General features: G+C 49.2%; 10 non-coding genes and 3 pseudogenes across 10 annotated transcripts; 3 read left to right on the top strand and 10 right to left on the bottom strand.

Annotated features, from left to right (window-relative positions):
• Positions 1-3,593: 3,593 nt before the first annotated feature.
• LOC137987270 (U2 spliceosomal RNA) lies at positions 3,594-3,785 on the bottom strand. The gene has a single exon (XR_011120411.1). It is a non-coding gene; the product is annotated as a U2 spliceosomal RNA (small nuclear RNA).
• A 267-nt stretch (positions 3,786-4,052) lies between these two features.
• On the top strand, positions 4,053-4,171 carry LOC137987268 (5S ribosomal RNA). Its single transcript, XR_011120409.1, has one exon. It is a non-coding gene; the product is annotated as a 5S ribosomal RNA (ribosomal RNA).
• Positions 4,172-5,146: 975 nt separating this feature from the next.
• Positions 5,147-5,310, bottom strand: LOC137987256 (U1 spliceosomal RNA). The gene has a single exon (XR_011120398.1). It is a non-coding gene; the product is annotated as a U1 spliceosomal RNA (small nuclear RNA).
• A 194-nt stretch (positions 5,311-5,504) lies between these two features.
• LOC137987282 (U2 spliceosomal RNA) lies at positions 5,505-5,695 on the bottom strand. Its single transcript, XR_011120420.1, has one exon. It is a non-coding gene; the product is annotated as a U2 spliceosomal RNA (small nuclear RNA).
• A 5,639-nt stretch (positions 5,696-11,334) lies between these two features.
• LOC137987269 (U2 spliceosomal RNA) lies at positions 11,335-11,526 on the bottom strand. The gene has a single exon (XR_011120410.1). It is a non-coding gene; the product is annotated as a U2 spliceosomal RNA (small nuclear RNA).
• A 267-nt stretch (positions 11,527-11,793) lies between these two features.
• LOC137987257 (5S ribosomal RNA) lies at positions 11,794-11,912 on the top strand. The gene has a single exon (XR_011120399.1). It is a non-coding gene; the product is annotated as a 5S ribosomal RNA (ribosomal RNA).
• Positions 11,913-12,888: 976 nt separating this feature from the next.
• Positions 12,889-13,052, bottom strand: LOC137987254 (U1 spliceosomal RNA). The gene has a single exon (XR_011120397.1). It is a non-coding gene; the product is annotated as a U1 spliceosomal RNA (small nuclear RNA).
• A 194-nt stretch (positions 13,053-13,246) lies between these two features.
• On the bottom strand, positions 13,247-13,438 carry LOC137987267 (U2 spliceosomal RNA). The gene has a single exon (XR_011120408.1). It is a non-coding gene; the product is annotated as a U2 spliceosomal RNA (small nuclear RNA).
• Positions 13,439-13,705: 267 nt separating this feature from the next.
• On the top strand, positions 13,706-13,824 carry LOC137987246 (5S ribosomal RNA). The gene has a single exon (XR_011120390.1). It is a non-coding gene; the product is annotated as a 5S ribosomal RNA (ribosomal RNA).
• A 975-nt stretch (positions 13,825-14,799) lies between these two features.
• On the bottom strand, positions 14,800-14,963 carry LOC137987253 (U1 spliceosomal RNA). The gene has a single exon (XR_011120396.1). It is a non-coding gene; the product is annotated as a U1 spliceosomal RNA (small nuclear RNA).
• A 194-nt stretch (positions 14,964-15,157) lies between these two features.
• On the bottom strand, positions 15,158-15,338 carry LOC137987281 (U2 spliceosomal RNA; annotated as a pseudogene).
• A 7,070-nt stretch (positions 15,339-22,408) lies between these two features.
• LOC137987266 (U1 spliceosomal RNA) lies at positions 22,409-22,593 on the bottom strand (annotated as a pseudogene).
• Positions 22,594-22,804: 211 nt separating this feature from the next.
• LOC137987279 (U2 spliceosomal RNA) lies at positions 22,805-23,006 on the bottom strand (annotated as a pseudogene).
• Positions 23,007-23,151: the final 145 nt, after the last annotated feature.

Genomic DNA, 23,151 nt, shown 5'->3' with positions numbered 1-23,151 from the left:
ACCCGTCTTAAAGATGAGAGAAATGATGCCTCGACGCTGAGAGAGGCTGAGAGTGCCAGCCTCATAACATGAGTTCAGGACGAGCACGAGGTCCTGTCCGAGCACCGGCCAGAATTTGACATAAAACTCCATAGGGAGGCCATCCAAGCCCGGGGTCTTGCCTCGAGCCATCCCACATAAAGCAGTATAACACTCCTCCGACTGGAGAGGACCATCACACTGTTGAGCCTGGTCGGCGGACAAGGTGGAGGTGAGGGCGTCGAGCAGGGAAAGAGCCACGTCCCCGTCAGTAGGCTCGGCACTAAACAAGTTAGAATAAAAGGAAGCAAAAGCCTGGCATAGGTCCTTTGAACTCGAGACCACTGTGCCATCATCGCATCGAAGTGCTGAAATAAGTCGGTCGGCGGCACGCTTCTTTTCCAGACGGAAGAAAAAGGCCGAGGAGGTTTCACCTTCCTCAACCCATTGGCCCGAGCACGGACTTGGGCTCCCCGAGCTGCCTCGAGGTCTAGGGCAGCAAGGGCAGACAGGGTAGAATGGTACGGCTCAACACAGGAGGTGAAACCGGCATCAACACGGTTCTTAAGATGCCCAGCTAGTCGGCCAAGGAGGTCTCGACACTGCGATGTTTTCTTTCGAGCGCTCAGCGCAATATTTAATTGTGAGGCCTTTGATTTGGCTCTTGCCCTTATCCCACCACTTAGCTAGTGACGGGAAGGACAGCATGGACTGCCTCCAAACGGACCAAAAATTAGTGATATGCTGGATATAGTCCTCATCATTGAGGACAGAAATGTTGAGCTTCCAGAAACTGTCCCAGGAGCAGCAATGTCTGGGACACTACAAGAAAGCACCACACCACAGTGATCCGAAAACGGACAAGGAATAATATCGCAAGTCAAGACTGATGGTAACAGGAGTACGGGGCACCAATGAGATCAATACGGGAGGCCATAAGGCCGTCTGAGCGAGTCCAAGAGAAGGCAGAATCGGAAGGATGCAGGTGCCTCCAAATGTCCAGACAACAGCAGGAGTCAAAAAGACGTTTTAAGGTAGCAGTACTTTCGCGGGAAGTGTCAGAGACATTGGAGCCCCGACGATCGAGGGCGCGGTCGAACACAGTGTTAAAGTCCCCGGCAAGGAAGGTCGGATAGGTGGGATCAACCCAAGACGAGACGTCGTCCAGGAAGTCGTCACGGGCTGGGTTGCGATTGGGGGCGTAGAGACAGCAGATACGAAACGGGTGCCCAGAATGGGTAAAGTGGCAAAAAACAACACGCCCAGCGGTGTCACACCAAGAGCTCGTAAGGGTGACCGTGGGGCGGAATAAAATGATGCAACCACAAGAGTGTGCAGAGCCAACAGAAGCAACTGCATTAAAACCAGATGAACGAAACCAGACTGACATTCACTGTCTGAAGAGCAGTGGGCCCTCTTGTAGGCAGACAATGTCAGGGACCTGAGGAAAGGAACGTAACCAGTGCAGAACACCAGCGCGCTTGGACGAGTCCCTGAGACCATTGGTGTTTAAGGAGAGGATAGAGAGAGCCATAACTGAGAAGAAAGAGAGAGACAGCACAACTAGGAGCGACGGCTCCGAACCGGGGCAGGGGGAGCCAAGGAGGGAAGGCCAGAATGAACAGCCCTCCCAGACTCCCTGCCCTTTCCAGACTTCGAGCGGCCGGGGACCGCAGAACCAGGAAGAGGTTTCTTCGCTTTCTTCTTAGACTTGACCTGATCATCAGAGGAAGCCTCAACATCCGAAAGTCCACGCTTAGTGACTGGTGAATCAGTCAGCTCGACCTCGTTAACCATTACGGGAGACAGAGATAGAACCTGTGGGGTATTTACAGGGGTTACATTGATGCCCGTTAAAGGGTCATCGTCACTAAATATACTTTGACTGTATTCAGTCTCATTAACTAGTTCATTATCATTCGTATCCATTTCTTTTCCATTATTACTATTATCCATTTCCATTTCTTTTCCATTAACTACAGCATTATTTGTCATTTCTTTTCCAGTAACTACATTATTACTATTATCCATTTCCATTTCTTTTCCATTAACTATAGTAGTATTGTCCATTACACCAACTACGTTACTACTAGTGTTAACATTGTATTACTCTGTGGCGCAGCCAAACCATCAGACGCAGCGGCGGGGGAGGCAGCCACCTGCACGCGCGTCGAGGACCCACCATTACCGTTTTAGGGAGGGCCGCACCCTCCTTAACATTTACTGGTGGCAGGAGAGGCCATGGGTGGAGTACCAGGGGGGATAACTCATTGTCCCTGAGGTCGGTGTGGGAACCCCAACTTGAAATACCAGGTTGCGTGGGGGCAGGAGGACGAAGGGTTACCCCCTCGTCCCCAGAGTCCTCATGGTCAGAGCTTGCAGGAGAAGTGGGAAGGTCCTCAGGACCAGAACTGACATCCAGGAGGGGAGGCAGCGACTCCGGGGGAGTGGCACCAACAACAAGTGAAGCGGACGGATGGGCGGGGGTCGCAGGCGAAGATGGTGGGTTCCCCCAGGCATTGGGGGGGTTGGGCAATCCCTGGCCATGTGACCAGGCTCCCGACACCTGCGGCACTTCCCGCGCAAGTCACAGTTTTTGGTGAGGTGTTCCCCACGACAGATATCACATTCGGCCGGCTGACCCACATACCACACCTTACATTTATATCCAGCAATGTCCAGATTACGAGGGATCCGGCCAGAACGAACCATTTTGATGATACGGGCTCCAGTGCAGATTGCAGGGTCACCCGGGTAATGCTGGTGCCTTATCGTCTCCACCTTCCCGTACGAGGAAAAGTAGGGCCGGAGGCGATCATCACTCTCCTCAAAGGGATAGTGATACAACATAACATTTTGAGCTCGAGGCCCAGCATACATGACTTTGCACTTAGCACCAGCTAAAGTGACAAAATCATAACCTTCAACAATATTTTTACATTTTGGGTCAGCGAAAGTAATCTGAACCAGTTTTACGGGAACAAACTGAATACTGTCAATCACAAAGGGGGTGAACTTTCCCTTGATGGCTGTAACAAGTTCCGCCCTGGGAACAGAGGTTGGAACATCGGAAAGGTCGAGGACTACTGTCCTCTTAAAGGCCGCAAGAGGCATGATGAAAAGGGAAAAAGAGAAAAAACAGTCCCCCCGGAAAGCAAAGCTCCCAGGAAGGGAACAGAAAGACTGGCTACCCTGGGTTATGGCAGGACGCCAAGCATAAGTCCCCAGGAGGGTCACCAGTAAAACTCAGGAATCAAAAATCTTACCACAAATCCCAAAAACGCTTGTCCCCACACTCCAATTCCAATACGGAACTTACGCGTACCACAAGGAAAGGCACGAACCTGGCAGATAATAAAAACCCGCGTCAGGTAAGTATGCCTTTTCAACCTCTCCGGAACCGCAAAAACGCAACTTGTCTGCGCATACCATGTGGTAATGGGGGTCACGTGCTCCTCGTCCTGTCGTGTCGTGCTGTCCACTCGCTGCTATGCTACCTAGAAAAGAGAAGAGAAATGTGAAGGTTGGTTGCTTGGTCATTTGTTCTGCTTTCACTTGATTATTTCTTCCCCAGAGGGAAGTGGGCCACGCTCGGAGGTAGTGCTATACCGAGGCAACCCGTGGCCGGGACGAGGCAAGCCTCTTTTCCACGGCCCAGTTCCAAAAATCAGTTTAATATATGAGCTGCTCGATGAGCAGCGTATCAGATATTAAGCTGATAAGAACAGATACTACACTTGATCTTAGCCAAAAGGCCGAGAAGCGATGCCCGTAAATGCTCACAGCGGACAAGGTGCTCCCAGTCTCATGGCCACGAGATATGGTGGTCCGATTACAATCCGTGCCAAGGAAGGAATGCCCAAAGCCAACCTGAAAGCGAGGCGCACACAACGATCGCCCTTGTACAGTGGGCAGCAGGACCAGCATTGCATGGCACTTGCGTTGACGGCAAGAGGACAAATGCACATTGTGCTTGCTCTGACCTCGTTTTTATTTTCCCTTATAACAAAGTTAATTTTCACGGCGAATTACTTGTCTACGACCATACCACAGGGAAAACACCGGTTCTCGTCCGATCACCGAAGTTAAGCCCTGTCGGGCGGGGTTAGTACTTGGATGGGAGACCGCCTGGGAATACCCCGTGTTGTAGGCTTCCCTTTTTCCTTCTGTACACTTGATTATCTCAAAAAATCTCAGTTTCCTTTAATGAAAGAACATTCCAAACCAGGTTTTTTGAACACAACATGCCAACGATATGTCAAAGATGAGACATACAACAAAAACAAAATAGTTCACACGAGAAAGTGGAACTTGTATTCCCAAGGGAGCGCGTGCGCGCGAGATCTTATCAATCCAACGTTTATGACATGAAACGTATCTTTTCGTGTGAGCAAAGAACAGGATACGACAAGTAAAAAATGCATGCACTGTTATGCATTAGATGGAAGTTAACCTAGCCCGGATGATATGCATACAACGAAGGCTACAACACTACAACATTGATCCTGCGAAAACGTGACTTACGTGACGTAGCGCACTTCAAAGTCTTACTGTTCCCTGCTCAACACGGACAGTACGTATTCAAAGGGCCGATAAGACACTATCCTGACCATGAAAGATTTACTTTTATGATAACAATCCAATTAACTGATAACATAGAGAAACCACAAAGTGTTGGCCACAGAAATGTAACGCCAACTGATCTGGCGGGTCCTCAGTTACTCAATGCAAAACGGGCTCTCCAGAACGCAACATAACACAACGCAAAAGAAATCTATCGCGATGGAGCAGTACAAACACACATCCACTTACGTTTTCGAAACGATGCACGAGGATAAGAGCTCGACCCGCTGGCATTTTCTTGTCTCACTCGTCTATCGATGGAAATCGATGCGGCTGAAATAAACACGTCCTCTCGCTCTCTCTACGGCCAAGAATGAAAGAAATAAAATCACAGTTTTGCAGTGCACCAAGTACGGAACATTCACCTACAATTTCAGCAGTGGAATTCACAAATACAACTCACCTTCCTTAGTCCTTACACCGCCACCGCATCTCCTTCCCTGCCCTGCCTGAAACGTTACCAACAAACCTTCCCATTAGCCAACTTTGCCACCGGGGTTTGGTGCGGGGACTAGCGCGAACGCAGGTCCCCACTACCAGAAATTATACGCTCGAGTTACCCACATTTGGGGTAATCGCAAGGGTCAACCCAATCGAAGTGCAATGAAAGAGCCTCACCTTGAGAGGACTGCCTCCCTGATCACAGTGCCTCCCGCGTCAGGTAAGTATGCCTTTTCAACCTCTCCGGAACCGCAAAACGCAACTTGTCTGCGCATACCATGTGGTAATGGGGGTCACGTGCTCCTCGTCCTGTCGTGTCGTGCTGTCCACTCGCTGCTATGCTACCTAGAAAAGAGAAGAGAATGTGAAGGTTGGTTGCTTGGTCATTTGTTCTGCTTTCACTTGATTATTTCTTCCCCAGAGGGAAGTGGGCCACGCTCGGAGGTAGTGCTATACCGAGGCAACCCGTGGCCGGGACGAGGCAAGCCTCTTTTCCACGGCCCAGTTCCAAAAATCAGTTTAATATATGAGCTGCTCGATGAGCAGCGGTGAATGGCAGACCAAAGGTCACCAGTCGACAGACTCATCCAACGCCTGAGGCATTGGTCACCAGTATTAGGCGACAGAGGCGAAATAAAACTAAGCAAATCAGGTGGTACAGAGGGTGAATTAAGCAGGTGGCCCGAAGCGAAAAACGAGCTTGTTGGAAACATAGAGGCGATGACTCCATCCGCCCCCCACTGGCGGGCAAAATAACGTCGACGTCTCCGGGTTGAAAAACGCTTGAAGAGCAAGGGGAGGTGGAACTTGACACGGGCCTTTGCTCCCTCAATGACGGCGAGGGCCCCAGGTTGACAGAACGAAAGCGGTAGTCATTGCGGGCCAGCCAGATGTGAAACTTACAGGCACACAACAGGTAACTGAAGACTTTGGGCACTGCGTGAAGCTCAGTGGAATTGAAACCAAAAAGTAAATGGCGACGCTCAAGCACAGGACACATAGGCGAGAAATGAAAAAGGAGGGACTGTAGCCAACCAACAACACTTTGAGCAAGGGGACACACAAAGAGCAAATGCGACAGTGACTCGACGACAGGACCACAAAAACAAGCGGAGGAGACAGATAAACCAAAAGAGAGAAGACGCTCAGCAGTGTAAATCACACCATGAGCTACCTTCCAGGAGAAATCAACAACAAAGCGGTCAAAATCAAAGAAGTGGAACTGGCGCCACGTATCATACCAGTAAAGGTCCCCAAAGGAGGGAAAGAACTTAACTACACAGTGCGGTGTGACAGAGGAACAGGATAAAAGAAACTGGTAACCGACTTTGGCAGAGAAAAAAAGCCACGGAGGCGACAACGTGAGGGTCAGAGGATGCGAAAACCAAAGTTCCCCGGGAGGGGGAAAAAGAGCCACCAAGCGACTCCCAGGCCAAAAGCAAAGAGGAGTAAAATGGCGGTAACAGGGACCTGTCGAAGGCAGCGGGACGGGAGAAAACATCAAGAGAGGAGGCAGCAAAACACGATTGAAACCAGTACGACACAAAGGAGGACCAGCTTGACGAGGACAAAGTAGACCGTTTGACCCACTGACCCAGAAGCGACCAAACCTTGAGCTTAATGTCCACCACCGAGAAACCTCCCAGCGATGTGGGCTGAACGACCACAGCACGTGCAACGAGCTCCCGCTTGGTTTTCCAGAAGAATGAGAAAACAAGGGAGTTAAGTTCTTTAAGTACCCAGGGGGGCATGTGGACCAGGGATGCCACATACCAAACCCTGGCGAGGGCCAGGCAATTGATGACCAAAGCCTTGCCATGAAAAGACAAGGAGCGCTGACGCCAGGAGGAGAGGACGCGTTCCACAGCCTCTATCCGAGGCCGCCAATTAGTTCATCAATGTCATGCGGGCCAATGAAGACTCCGAGGATTTTAAGCTTAGAAGATGTCCAGTCGAGAGGGACAGGGGGGTCAGTTCGGCCAGCCCAAGACCCCAGCCACAAGCCGCGAGACTTTGTCAGGTTGAGCTTGGATCCAGAACCAAGCTCATACCTTGTGTAGGTGTCAAAAACAGCCCTAATGGAGGCATCGGAGGACAAGATGAGCGATGTGTCATCCGCGTACTGGGAAATTGGAGAGAGCGGTGAGGGCAGTCCAGGCAGCAAAGGTCCAGTAATGGCGGGATTTGCTCGAATATTGGCGGCCAAGACCTCAGCGACCATAACATACAGCAAAGGTGCGAGGGGGCAGCCTTGACGCACCCCCCGTGTGAGACTGAAAAAGTTTGAGACATGACCGTTAACAATGACAGCACTCTGAACAGCATTATAGAAAAGGCGGATCCAGCGCAGAAAGGAGGTTTGGAAACCCATTCTGCAGAGGGTGGCATGCAGAAAGGACCAATCAACGCGATCAAACGCTTTTTCTTGGTCGAGCGAGAGGATGGCACAAGGAGACCCGGATTGCGTGGCGTAATGGACCATGTCTCGGAGATAAGCGACGTTCTCACCAATATAACGACCGGGGACACCACAGGTTTGATCCTCAGCCACCACGGCATGAATAACCTTCAGGAGACGCCCAGCGATGACGCGGGCAGCGAGCTTGTAGTCCACACTAAGGAGGGAAATTGGCCGCCAGTTACGAGGGTTCAGCCGGTCACCCGTCTTAAAGATGAGAGAAATGATGCCTCGACGCTGAGAGAGGCTGAGAGTGCCAGCCTCATAACATGAGTTCAGGACGAGCACGAGGTCCTGTCCGAGCACCGGCCAGAATTTGACATAAAACTCCATAGGGAGGCCATCCAAGCCCGGGGTCTTGCCTCGAGCCATCCCACATAAAGCAGTATAACACTCCTCCGACTGGAGAGGACCATCACACTGTTGAGCCTGGTCGGCGGACAAGGTGGAGGTGAGGGCGTCGAGCAGGGAAAGAGCCACGTCCCCGTCAGTAGGCTCGGCACTAAACAAGTTAGAATAAAAGGAAGCAAAAGCCTGGCATAGGTCCTTTGAACTCGAGACCACTGTGCCATCATCGCATCGAAGTGCTGAAATAAGTCGGTCGGCGGCACGCTTCTTTTCCAGACGGAAGAAAAAGGCCGAGGAGGTTTCACCTTCCTCAACCCATTGGCCCGAGCACGGACTTGGGCTCCCCGAGCTGCCTCGAGGTCTAGGGCAGCAAGGGCAGACAGGGTAGAATGGTACGGCTCAACACAGGAGGTGAAACCGGCATCAACACGGTTCTTAAGATGCCCAGCTAGTCGGCCAAGGAGGTCTCGACACTGCGATGTTTTCTTTCGAGCGCTCAGCGCAATATTTAATTGTGAGGCCTTTGATTTGGCTCTTGCCCTTATCCCACCACTTAGCTAGTGACGGGAAGGACAGCATGGACTGCCTCCAAACGGACCAAAAATTAGTGATATGCTGGATATAGTCCTCATCATTGAGGACAGAAATGTTGAGCTTCCAGAAACTGTCCCAGGAGCAGCAATGTCTGGGACACTACAAGAAAGCACCACACCACAGTGATCCGAAAACGGACAAGGAATAATATCGCAAGTCAAGACTGATGGTAACAGGAGTACGGGGCACCAATGAGATCAATACGGGAGGCCATAAGGCCGTCTGAGCGAGTCCAAGAGAAGGCAGAATCGGAAGGATGCAGGTGCCTCCAAATGTCCAGACAACAGCAGGAGTCAAAAAGACGTTTTAAGGTAGCAGTACTTTCGCGGGAAGTGTCAGAGACATTGGAGCCCCGACGATCGAGGGCGCGGTCGAACACAGTGTTAAAGTCCCCGGCAAGGAAGGTCGGATAGGTGGGATCAACCCAAGACGAGACGTCGTCCAGGAAGTCGTCACGGGCTGGGTTGCGATTGGGGGCGTAGAGACAGCAGATACGAAACGGGTGCCCAGAATGGGTAAAGTGGCAAAAAACAACACGCCCAGCGGTGTCACACCAAGAGCTCGTAAGGGTGACCGTGGGGCGGAATAAAATGATGCAACCACAAGAGTGTGCAGAGCCAACAGAAGCAACTGCATTAAAACCAGATGAACGAAACCAGACTGACATTCACTGTCTGAAGAGCAGTGGGCCCTCTTGTAGGCAGACAATGTCAGGGACCTGAGGAAAGGAACGTAACCAGTGCAGAACACCAGCGCGCTTGGACGAGTCCCTGAGACCATTGGTGTTTAAGGAGAGGATAGAGAGAGCCATAACTGAGAAGAAAGAGAGAGACAGCACAACTAGGAGCGACGGCTCCGAACCGGGGCAGGGGGAGCCAAGGAGGGAAGGCCAGAATGAACAGCCCTCCCAGACTCCCTGCCCTTTCCAGACTTCGAGCGGCCGGGGACCGCAGAACCAGGAAGAGGTTTCTTCGCTTTCTTCTTAGACTTGACCTGATCATCAGAGGAAGCCTCAACATCCGAAAGTCCACGCTTAGTGACTGGTGAATCAGTCAGCTCGACCTCGTTAACCATTACGGGAGACAGAGATAGAACCTGTGGGGTATTTACAGGGGTTACATTGATGCCCGTTAAAGGGTCATCGTCACTAAATATACTTTGACTGTATTCAGTCTCATTAACTAGTTCATTATCATTCGTATCCATTTCTTTTCCATTATTACTATTATCCATTTCCATTTCTTTTCCATTAACTACAGCATTATTTGTCATTTCTTTTCCAGTAACTACATTATTACTATTATCCATTTCCATTTCTTTTCCATTAACTATAGTAGTATTGTCCATTACACCAACTACGTTACTACTAGTGTTAACATTGTATTACTCTGTGGCGCAGCCAAACCATCAGACGCAGCGGCGGGGGAGGCAGCCACCTGCACGCGCGTCGAGGACCCACCATTACCGTTTTAGGGAGGGCCGCACCCTCCTTAACATTTACTGGTGGCAGGAGAGGCCATGGGTGGAGTACCAGGGGGGATAACTCATTGTCCCTGAGGTCGGTGTGGGAACCCCAACTTGAAATACCAGGTTGCGTGGGGGCAGGAGGACGAAGGGTTACCCCCTCGTCCCCAGAGTCCTCATGGTCAGAGCTTGCAGGAGAAGTGGGAAGGTCCTCAGGACCAGAACTGACATCCAGGAGGGGAGGCAGCGACTCCGGGGGAGTGGCACCAACAACAAGTGAAGCGGACGGATGGGCGGGGGTCGCAGGCGAAGATGGTGGGTTCCCCCAGGCATTGGGGGGGTTGGGCAATCCCTGGCCATGTGACCAGGCTCCCGACACCTGCGGCACTTCCCGCGCAAGTCACAGTTTTTGGTGAGGTGTTCCCCACGACAGATATCACATTCGGCCGGCTGACCCACATACCACACCTTACATTTATATCCAGCAATGTCCAGATTACGAGGGATCCGGCCAGAACGAACCATTTTGATGATACGGGCTCCAGTGCAGATTGCAGGGTCACCCGGGTAATGCTGGTGCCTTATCGTCTCCACCTTCCCGTACGAGGAAAAGTAGGGCCGGAGGCGATCATCACTCTCCTCAAAGGGATAGTGATACAACATAACATTTTGAGCTCGAGGCCCAGCATACATGACTTTGCACTTAGCACCAGCTAAAGTGACAAAATCATAACCTTCAACAATATTTTTACATTTTGGGTCAGCGAAAGTAATCTGAACCAGTTTTACGGGAACAAACTGAATACTGTCAATCACAAAGGGGGTGAACTTTCCCTTGATGGCTGTAACAAGTTCCGCCCTGGGAACAGAGGTTGGAACATCGGAAAGGTCGAGGACTACTGTCCTCTTAAAGGCCGCAAGAGGCATGATGAAAAGGGAAAAAGAGAAAAAACAGTCCCCCCGGAAAGCAAAGCTCCCAGGAAGGGAACAGAAAGACTGGCTACCCTGGGTTATGGCAGGACGCCAAGCATAAGTCCCCAGGAGGGTCACCAGTAAAACTCAGGAATCAAAAATCTTACCACAAATCCCAAAAACGCTTGTCCCCACACTCCAATTCCAATACGGAACTTACGCGTACCACAAGGAAAGGCACGAACCTGGCAGATAATAAAAACCCGCGTCAGGTAAGTATGCCTTTTCAACCTCTCCGGAACCGCAAAAACGCAACTTGTCTGCGCATACCATGTGGTAATGGGGGTCACGTGCTCCTCGTCCTGTCGTGTCGTGCTGTCCACTCGCTGCTATGCTACCTAGAAAAGAGAAGAGAAATGTGAAGGTTGGTTGCTTGGTCATTTGTTCTGCTTTCACTTGATTATTTCTTCCCCAGAGGGAAGTGGGCCACGCTCGGAGGTAGTGCTATACCGAGGCAACCCGTGGCCGGGACGAGGCAAGCCTCTTTTCCACGGCCCAGTTCCAAAAATCAGTTTAATATATGAGCTGCTCGATGAGCAGCGTATCAGATATTAAGCTGATAAGAACAGATACTACACTTGATCTTAGCCAAAAGGCCGAGAAGCGATGCCCGTAAATGCTCACAGCGGACAAGGTGCTCCCAGTCTCATGGCCACGAGATATGGTGGTCCGATTACAATCCGTGCCAAGGAAGGAATGCCCAAAGCCAACCTGAAAGCGAGGCGCACACAACGATCGCCCTTGTACAGTGGGCAGCAGGACCAGCATTGCATGGCACTTGCGTTGACGGCAAGAGGACAAATGCACATTGTGCTTGCTCTGACCTCGTTTTTATTTTCCCTTATAACAAAGTTAATTTTCACGGCGAATTACTTGTCTACGACCATACCACAGGGAAAACACCGGTTCTCGTCCGATCACCGAAGTTAAGCCCTGTCGGGCGGGGTTAGTACTTGGATGGGAGACCGCCTGGGAATACCCCGTGTTGTAGGCTTCCCTTTTTCCTTCTGTACACTTGATTATCTCAAAAAATCTCAGTTTCCTTTAATGAAAGAACATTCCAAACCAGGTTTTTTGAACACAACATGCCAACGATATGTCAAAGATGAGACATACAACAAAAACAAAATAGTTCACACGAGAAAGTGGAACTTGTATTCCCAAGGGAGCGCGTGCGCGCGAGATCTTATCAATCCAACGTTTATGACATGAAACGTATCTTTTCGTGTGAGCAAAGAACAGGATACGACAAGTAAAAAATGCATGCACTGTTATGCATTAGATGGAAGTTAACCTAGCCCGGATGATATGCATACAACGAAGGCTACAACACTACAACATTGATCCTGCGAAAACGTGACTTACGTGACGTAGCGCACTTCAAAGTCTTACTGTTCCCTGCTCAACACGGACAGTACGTATTCAAAGGGCCGATAAGACACTATCCTGACCATGAAAGATTTACTTTTTATGATAACAATCCAATTAACTGATAACATAGAGAAACCACAAAGTGTTGGCCACAGAAATGTAACGCCAACTGATCTGGCGGGTCCTCAGTTACTCAATGCAAAACGGGCTCTCCAGAACGCAACATAACACAACGCAAAAGAAATCTATCGCGATGGAGCAGTACAAACACACATCCACTTACGTTTTCGAAACGATGCACGAGGATAAGAGCTCGACCCGCTGGCATTTTCTTGTCTCACTCGTCTATCGATGGAAATCGATGCGGCTGAAATAAACACGTCCTCTCGCTCTCTCTACGGCCAAGAATGAAAGAAATAAAATCACAGTTTTGCAGTGCACCAAGTACGGAACATTCACCTACAATTTCAGCAGTGGAATTCACAAATACAACTCACCTTCCTTAGTCCTTACACCGCCACCGCATCTCCTTCCCTGCCCTGCCTGAAACGTTACCAACAAACCTTCCCATTAGCCAACTTTGCCACCGGGGTTTGGTGCGGGGACTAGCGCGAACGCAGGTCCCCACTACCAGAAATTATACGCTCGAGTTACCCACATTTGGGGTAATCGCAAGGGTCAACCCAATCGAAGTGCAATGAAAGAGCCTCACCTTGAGAGGACTGCCTCCCTGATCACAGTGCCTCCCGCGTCAGGTAAGTATGCCTTTTCAACCTCTCCGGAACCGCAAAACGCAACTTGTCTGCGCATACCATGTGGTAATGGGGGTCACGTGCTCCTCGTCCTGTCGTGTCGTGCTGTCCACTCGCTGCTATGCTACCTAGAAAAGAGAAGAGAATGTGAAGGTTGGTTGCTTGGTCATTTGTTCTGCTTTCACTTGATTATTTCTTCCCCAGAGGGAAGTGGGCCACGCTCGGAGGTAGTGCTATACCGAGGCAACCCGTGGCCGGGACGAGGCAAGCCTCTTTTCCACGGCCCAGTTCCAAAAATCAGTTTAATATATGAGCTGCTCGATGAGCAGCGTATCAGATATTAAGCTGATAAGAACAGATACTACACTTGATCTTAGCCAAAAGGCCGAGAAGCGATGCCCGTAAATGCTCACAGCGGACAAGGTGCTCCCAGTCTCATGGCCACGAGATATGGTGGTCCGATTACAATCCGTGCCAAGGAAGGAATGCCCAAAGCCAACCTGAAAGCGAGGCGCACACAACGATCGCCCTTGTACAGTGGGCAGCAGGACCAGCATTGCATGGCACTTGCGTTGACGGCAAGAGGACAAATGCACATTGTGCTTGCTCTGACCTCGTTTTTATTTTCCCTTATAACAAAGTTAATTTTCACGGCGAATTACTTGTCTACGACCATACCACAGGGAAAACACCGGTTCTCGTCCGATCACCGAAGTTAAGCCCTGTCGGGCGGGGTTAGTACTTGGATGGGAGACCGCCTGGGAATACCCCGTGTTGTAGGCTTCCCTTTTTCCTTCTGTACACTTGATTATCTCAAAAATCTCAGTTTCCTTTAATGAAAGAACATTCCAAACCAGGTTTTTTGAACACAACATGCCAACGATATGTCAAAGATGAGACATACAACAAAAACAAAATAGTTCACACGAGAAAGTGGAACTTGTATTCCCAAGGGAGCGCGTGCGCGCGAGATCTTATCAATCCAACGTTTATGACATGAAACGTATCTTTTCGTGTGAGCAAAGAACAGGATACGACAAGTAAAAAATGCATGCACTGTTATGCATTAGATGGAAGTTAACCTAGCCCGGATGATATGCATACAACGAAGGCTACAACACTACAACATTGATCCTGCGAAAACGTGACTTACGTGACGTAGCGCACTTCAAAGTCTTACTGTTCCCTGCTCAACACGGACAGTACGTATTCAAAGGGCCGATAAGACACTATCCTGACCATGAAAGATTTACTTTTTATGATAACAATCCAATTAACTGATAACATAGAGAAACCACAAAGTGTTGGCCACAGAAATGTAACGCCAACTGATCTGGCGGGTCCTCAGTTACTCAATGCAAAACGGGCTCTCCAGAACGCAACATAACACAACGCAAAAGAAATCTATCGCGATGGAGCAGTACAAACACACATCCACTTACGTTTTCGAAACGATGCACGAGGATAAGAGCTCGACCCGCTGGCATTTTCTTGTCTCACTCGTCTATCGATGGAAATCGATGCGGCTGAAATAAACACGTCCTCTCGCTCTCTCTACGGCCAAGAATGAAAGAAATAAAATCACAGTTTTGCAGTGCACCAAGTACGGAACATTCACCTACAATTTCAGCAGTGGAATTCACAAATACAACTCACCTTCCTTAGTCCTTACACCGCCACCGCATCTCCTTCCCTGCCCTGCCTGAAACGTTACCAACAAACCTTCCCATTAGCCAACTTTGCCACCGGGGTTTGGTGCGGGGACTAGCGCGAACGCAGGTCCCCACTACCAGAAATTATACGCTCGAGTTACCCACATTTGGGGTAATCGCAAGGGTCAACCCAATCGAAGTGCAATGAAAGAGCCTCACCTTGAGAGGACTGCCTCCCTGATCACAGTGCCTCCCGCGTCAGGTAAGTATGCCTTTTCAACCTCTCCGGAACCGCAAAACGCAACTTGTCTGCGCATACCATGTGGTAATGGGGGTCACGTGCTCCTCGTCCTGTCGTGTCGTGCTGTCCACTCGCTGCTATGCTACCTAGAAAAGAGAAGAGAATGTGAAGGTTGGTTGCTTGGTCATTTGTTCTGCTTTCACTTGATTATTTCTTCCCCAGAGGGAAGTGGGCCACGCTCGGAGGTAGTGCTATACCGAGGCAACCCGTGGCCGGGACGAGGCAAGCCTCTTTTCCACGGCCCAGTTCCAAAAATCAGTTTAATATATGAGCTGCTCGATGAGCAGCGTATCAGATATTAAGCTGATAAGAACAGATTTTTTTTTCTTTTGATAAAATTTTATTTACAAGGGCCTAAGGGCCCAGGTAAAAAGACCTGATTACAAGAAGGTACTAGAGCGGCTAATAATTACAGTGCGTCGGTGCAAAAAGGTAAACAGAGTCCATCTCAAAGCAAGGTGCAAGGTGCAATTGCCTACCTGAACTATCTAATGAACAAAAAGAACTAAAAGTGAAAAATAGGACGACCGTTACAATCAACAGAACAGATTACACTACCGGTCGACCAAAAATCTTTAACTCTAGAGACAGGTTCGCCTAAGATACGCAACTTAATATCTTTAATAATCATGTTAATAATAGAACGTGAGCCAAGAGAGCTGTTTCGAAAAGTCGCAAGGTTACGCGCCAGCCAAACGAAGTAAACGATAGTCGCAATGAGATAACTAGACAGACGGTGCCCCGCGGACGACGAAATAGGGGACAAGGGAAACAAAACAGAAGAAAAGGACAGCACAAAGGGAGAACCAAGGAGACGAGAGAGAAAGGGCGTAAAGAAATTCCAGACATGAACGACCCTACGACATGCAACAAAACAATGACAAGGGGATTCAATACGAGAACAAACAGCACAACGGTCGGAGGCAATATAACCCCAAACCTTGAGGTTATATCGCACCCGAACTGCATTATGTAAAAGGAGCCAGAGAACATCGCATTTATAATTCTCGATAAACTTAAGACGAGACTTTCGCCACACGGACACCCACCGGATTATGGGGCGGCCAACAACGGCTCCCCAAAAACTAGCGCATGTTGGAGCAGGGGACGGAAATACAGACAACAAGGAATAAATGTTCTTACAAGATAAATCATCAGGCACAGACCCATGACGCTCAAACAGAGACTGAAACAAAGCAAGACACTGACGGTAACACAGGGAGGGATCCGAAGAAGAAGGGACGGAATTGCTCGCGAAAGAGAAGCGAGGATCAAACTTAAAAAGACAATTCCCAAGAAAGAAGCGGGCCAAAAAATGCCATTTATCAGAACCGAAGTCATCTCGAAGACTTAAAAAACAGGACAGACGCAGGCTGGCACACTTGGTCTGAAAGTCGACGACACCAAGGCCGCCAGAAGACAAAGGTGCACAGCAGCGCTGTCGACTCACGTTCTCCATTTTGCCTTTCCAAATGAAAGGCCAAACAAGACGTTTGTAGCGGTCACACACCCATCGCGGAGGTGCGAGGATTTTGGCAACGTGCCAAAACCTACTCGCCCCGAGGACATTAATAATCATTGTGCGGCCAACAAAAGAAAGTTCCCTTTGTCTCCACAAATTGATAACATTTTCGAGCTTATCTAGCTTAGGTTTCCAGTTGTCTGACTCGACAGAAACCAGACCGTTAGAAAAGAAAACACCCAATATCCTAATTTTAGAGACCCACTTTAAACCAAAGGGGGAGGCACCGTTCGCCCTCCACCTCCCAAGCCACATAGCCTCGGTCTTAGTCGTGTTAAGTTTTGCTCCCGAAGCTATTTCAAACCTGCGAACCACTCGCAAAAGGTGACATAGGGAACTTTCCGATTTCAAAAAGCAAGTTGCATCGTCAGCGTACTGAGAAATCTTAAATTGTAAGCCAGCCGCACCAGGGAGAAGAAAGCCAACAATGTCCGGACATTTTCGAATTTGGGTAGACAGGATTTCAGAAACCAGCACGTATAAAAGGGGGGAGAGGGGACAACCCTGCCTAACACCCCTTCCCAAAAAAACAGGGGCGGAAAGAGACCCGTTACAAATAATGCGCGAAAAGACATTGTTATAAAAGAGACTCACCCATTGACAAAAAGAGGGACCAAAACCGAACTTAGACAAAACGCGCATGAGAAAGGCGTGGTCGACACGGTCAAAGGCCTTTTCTTGGTCTAAGGTCACAAGTATTCCAGATTCGTTAGTTTTACTAATCATGTCGAGGGTGTCACGAATCAGAAGGAGATTAGAGAAGATAGATCTCCCAACTACAGAGCACGACTGATCGCGATGAACAATAGAACACATTACAGGCTTGAGACGCTCGGTAATAGCCTTAGAAGCGATTTTATAATCGGTATTTAGCAAAGAGATGGGGCGCCAGTTTTTCGGCATGCGCTTATCGTCTTTCTTGTGTATCAGACGCAAGAGGCCCTCTCGCTGAGAGTCAATGAGGGAACCCCGATGAAAGCCCTCATTCAAAACACGAGCAAGGGCATCACCAAGATCCCCCCAGAAAGCAACATAAAATTCGGTTGGGAGACCATCAGACCCTGGGGACTTGCCGGTTTGAAGACCGCTAACAGCCGAAAAAAGCTCGTCTTTTGTCAACTCCCCCTCACAGCTCTCTCGTTCAGCATTCGACAGAGAAAGGTCTAGGTCATTAATTAAATCCATTTGAACAGAAAGATCCAAGGTATCCTTGGCAAACAATGACTTATAGAAATCTACAAGGACTAATTCCAAATCGTGTTGGGACGTCTTCTCGACGCCATTGGCATCCAGAAGGCAGTCCATGGAATTCTTTTCAGCACGTTTTTTCTCGAGGCGGAAAAAATATCTAGTCGGCCGTTCTCCTTCTTCAACCCACTTGGCACGTGAACGAATTTTTGCGCCCTCCGCTTCCTGGGAAACCAGGGAAGAGAGGGCGCTTTCAAGATCCCTGACCTCAGAAGCGGCCTGGGAGCCACCAGAGGCCAGAGAGTTCTTTGCGTGGATCAAGCGCTTGGTCAAAGAACTGCGTTCACTATTAATCTGCCTTTGTTTATTAACGCAAAACTCGATACAAAACCTACGAATGCCAAGTTTTAAAGCCTCCCACCAAGCACCAAGGGAATCGAAGTCGGAGACACGCTCCTTAAAGGAAGCAATAAACGCAGACATTTTGCTCTTAAAAGACTCATCGTACAAGAAAATTGTATTAAACCGACAAACACCGCTACGGGTACAAGAAAAATTGTCGAGAGACAAAAATAGACGAACAAAATCGTGGTCCGAAAAAACACACGGCATTACATCGGAGGTTCGAACGTGCGGAACAAGGGAACGAGAAATCAAAAAGCGATCGAGGCGCGAAGCTTGAGAATAGCCGGTATTGGCCCAAGTGAAGGAAAACACAAGAGGGTTCCGTCTGCGCCAAATATCAACAAGAGAACAGTCTGAAATGAAGGATTTAAGGACTGACTTATCAGGAAGAGAATCATCAACTAGGACAAGACGGTCGAGAGGATTATCGATACAATTAAAATCACCGGCCACTATCCGAATAGGGGATAGAAAAAAGGAATGCAGATTTTGGAAAAAGTGCTTGCGTCCGGTAACGGTGTTTGGAGCGTAAATATTAATGACATTAATCCGCTGCTGCCCCAAAAGTACCAATTCACTTAAGACTCTACCATCTGAATCAAAAATAAAGCGAGAGATGGTTCCTGGAAAATTCGGAGGGGTGAGCAGGGCTACACCAGCCGACCTGCCCGTCCCGAAGGACCAAAAACATTTACCGGGCCATTTACGAGAAAAAGTATCAGCTTGACGTTTGTTTGAAACATGAGTCTCCTGTAATAAGATCAAATCGCAACTTAGGCGAGATAATTCGTTTAGGATCAGGTCACTCTTAGTGGGTGATACAAGCCCACGGACGTTCAGAGAAAGGAGCTTTAGCATTGGTACTAATGGTGGCGTTTACCAACCGTGGTCCACCCTTCAGACTCGCTGTAAGTATGATCCCCGCGCAATCGAGTTCTAGATCGATGACTGTCGTGGCTGCGGGAACGGCCACGCCCTGCGTACGGTTACTCACGATCACGGTCACACAAGGTCACGTTCACTGTTCACGGTCTTACGGTCACAGGTTTCACAGGTCACGGTCACGGTCACGGTCACGGTCACGGTCACGGTCACGGTCAACGTCACGAGTCACGGTCACGTTCCCGCTCCCCCGTTCCCGTTCCCGTTCCCGTGTCACCAGACTTCCCCGCGCCCCGCTCCCGCTCCCTGCTCCACGCTCTCGCTCGTCCGCTCCCAGATCACGAGCGGACCAACATGGAACTATCTTGTCCTACCAGATCCTGTTAGAGCAAACGTTCAACTTGATTCATCCCAGCCTTTTCCTTGTTGAGGAGAGGACCCAGAAAACAGACTCAGAACCAGACTCCTCACTACTAGATTCATCACTTGCATCACTAGATTCCTTATGAGACCGCATCGGGGGGGTTCGGAGCTAGGTGTCGTCTCTGCACCTGGAGGATGTTTAACTGACTGGAGGAGGCTGAGCCGCAGGAACCGGAGCTGGAGCAGAGCGGACGAGAGGCAACAGCAGCATAGGAAAGAGGGCTCGGGGAGACTCACAGAGGACAGGCGTACGAAGGACCAGAAGATGACGGATCTACATCAGGCACTGTGGAATAAGGAACGTGTTGGCACGCAGCTGTTGAATGGATAAGGCTTCACTACAAAATGGAACACATGAGGGTCACACGGACAGGATCTTGACAAAATATGTGGCCAGGCTTCTTCGAACAGTTGGCGCAGCGCATCATGACCGGAACAGGATAACGACAGCCCCGAAAAGGTGCCCAAGGGCCACCCGCAGACGCCTCGCAGAGTCTGTGGCTGTCCCGGGTAAACCAGAATCCGAACAAACTTCGCCCACTACTCGAACATGAGGAAGGGATGAGGAGCTTGCTGAGACGGCATCCGGTCAGTAACGGCTTTCCCATTGAACAAAACTATCGCCAGAAAACGAATTCCCTTACACGAAAAGAAGGAACAGTTTGCCATAGGTGGATAAACGGCCAATCAGAACAGAGTCCGGGAAGTTCCACCGGAGCTTCGTAAAGCTTGACCAAGGTATACAGCAATTCTGACCTATCACCGGGGGGATAAGAAACACCACGTGACCCACTCGATATCGAGGTAGGGGAATACGGCTTAGCGGACTGCTTCTTTTGCCCCGCAACTGATCTCAAAAGGTGACGACCCAATTTATTTGTTAGAAGCGCAATACAGGATGGACACAATGGAGTCGATATCAACGCCAGCTTCATCACAAACTGCCCAAGATCTTTTGGCTGTTGGAAGGAGAGTTCAACATAAAAAACACGGAGAATCCCTTCTTAAGAGCCACTCCACACACGAGTTGTTATGGAGAGTGGAGAACCCAATCTCTCGAGGAGAAGCACAGAAACGTACACCACTTTTGGCCATGTTAGAAAGCGCTTGTGGAAGACCAACAACTTCAGACTCCCATGGCGAGAAGAGCTCGGGCGTGAAGAGCTTTCTTCACCATCAGGAACTTCAGGAACTTCAACAGTGGCAATTGAGACAATCAGCGACAAAGCATCAGCAAGCAGCAATCAGCATTCATATTCTGCGTCGGCAGCATCCATACCTCACCAATGTGGGGGGCATAACCTCAGCCAGTCACTAGCATCTTCAGGCTGCAGCAAACACATGTGCAGCAGTTGAGTCATCTTCCATAAGTAGTTGGGGGGCGCAGACGAAGAGGTCCCACGAAGTGAGTAGCTACCACTAAAGGCAAATTTGGGTACACGTAGCCAAAAGGACGAAGAAGATAAAACGAAAAGCGATGCCAGTAAATGCCTCACAGCGTACAAGGTGCTCCCAGTCTCAATGACAACGAGATATGGTGGTACGATTACAATCCGTGCACAAGCGGAAGGACATGTCCCAAAGCCAACCTTGAAAGCGAGGCGCACACAAACGCCGCCCTCTGTACAGTGGGCAGCAGGACCAAGCATTGCTATGGCACTTGACGTTTGACGGCAAGAGGACAAAAAAGCACACAGTGACCTTGCTCTGACCTCGTTTTTATTTTACCTTAATAACAAAGTTAATTTTCAACGGCAGAATTTCTTGTCTACGCACATACCACAGGGAAAAAACACCGGTTTTCTCGTTCCGATCACCGATATTAAGCCCTGTCGGGCGGAGTGGGTAGTATACTTGGATGGGAGAACCGACTGTGCATACACCGTGATTGTAGGCTTCCCTTCTTCCTTCGGTACCCTTGTTTATCTCAAAAAATCTCAGGTTCATTTAATGAAAGCCAATTCCAAACCAGTATTTTATGAACCACAAACATGCCAAACGACTATGTCAATAAGCTGAGACATACATAACATAAATACAAAATAGTTCACACGAGAAAATCGGAAACTGTTATTCAAAGGGAGCGCGTGCGCGCGAAGCTCTTATCAACTCCACCGTTATTGTACATTGAAAAAGGATCTTTTCGTGTGAGCGTAAAGAGAAGGGTACGACAAGTAAAAAAATGCTATGCACTGTTATGCATTAGATGGAAGTTAACCATAGCCCTGATGATATGCATACAACGAAAAGGCTACAAACACATACACTATTGATCCTGCGGACCAAAAACGTGACTAACGTGACGATAGACGCACTTCAAAGTCTTACTGTTCCCTGACTCAAACACAGGGGTACAGTACGTATTTCAAAGGGCAGCAAAGGACACTATCCTGACCAGGCAACGATTTTACTTTTTATGATAACAATCCAAATTAACTGATACCATAGAGAAACCACAAAAAAGTGTTGGACCAACAGAAATGTAACGCCAACTGCAATCGGCGGTAGTCCTCAGTTACTCAATGCAAAAACGTTGGCTCTCCAGAACGCAAGACATAACCAACAATCGCAAAAGAAATCTATCGCGATGGGAGCAGTAACCAAAAACACAACATCCACTTTACGTTTTCGAAACGATGACACAGAGGATAAAGAGCTCGACCCGCTTTTTTCTTTGTCGATGGCATTTTCTTGTCTCACTCGTCTATCGATGGAACAACACGATGCGGCCTGAAATAAACACGTCCTCTCGCACTCTCTCTACGGGCCAAGAATGAATGAAAGAAATAAAATCACAGTTTTGCAGCTGCACCAAGATACGGATACTATTCACCTACAATTTTCAAGCAGTGAGAATTCACAAATACAAAACTCAACCTTACCTTAGTCCTTACACCGCCACCGCATCTACTATCCCTGGACCCATGCCTAGAAAACGTTACACAACAAAACCTTCCCATAGCCAAAAACTTTTGACCACCCGGGGGTTTGGTGCGAGGGCAACACTAGACGCGGAACGCAGGTCCCCCACTACCAGAAATTATACGCTTCGAATGTTACCAACATTTGGGGTAATCGCAAGGGTCAAACCCAATCGAAGTGTTTACAATGAAAGAGCCCTCACCTTGAAGAGGACTGCCTCCCTGATTTCACAGTGACCTCCCGCGTCAGGTAAGGAGGCCTTTCCAACATCTACGGAACCGCCAAAAACGCACACCGTGTCTGCTGCATACCATGTGGTATATGGGGGTCAACGTGCTCATCGTCCTGTCGTGTCGTGCTGTCCACTCGCTGCCTATGCTACCTAGAAAAAGAGAAGAAATTGTGAATGTTGGTTGCTTGGTCACTTGTTTCTTTGTCTGCTTTCACTGGATTATTTCTTCTTCCAGAGGGAAGTGGGCCACGCTCGGAGGTAGTGCTATACCGAGGCAACCCGTGGGCCGGGACGAGGCAAGACTCTTTTCCACGGCCCCCGTTCCAAAAATCAGTTTTTAATATAATGAGCTGCTCGTGGAGGCAGCGTATCAGAGATTAAGCTGATAAGAACAGATACGTACAACTTGACCTCTTAGCCAAAAGGCCGAGAAGCGATGCCCGTAAATGCTCACCAGCGGACAAGGTGCTCCCAGTCTTCATGGCCACGAGATATGGTGGTCCGATTTACAATCCGTGCCAAGGAAGGAATGCCCAAAGCCAACCTGAACGCGAGGCCGCACACAAACGATCGCCTTGTACAG

This window comes from Montipora foliosa, unplaced genomic scaffold, assembly GCF_036669935.1.
Source record: "Montipora foliosa isolate CH-2021 unplaced genomic scaffold, ASM3666993v2 scaffold_325, whole genome shotgun sequence".
NCBI lineage: Eukaryota > Metazoa > Cnidaria > Anthozoa > Scleractinia > Acroporidae > Montipora > Montipora foliosa.
Note: the sequence above shows the minus strand (reverse complement) of the source record. Positions and strands in the feature narration are given on the sequence as shown.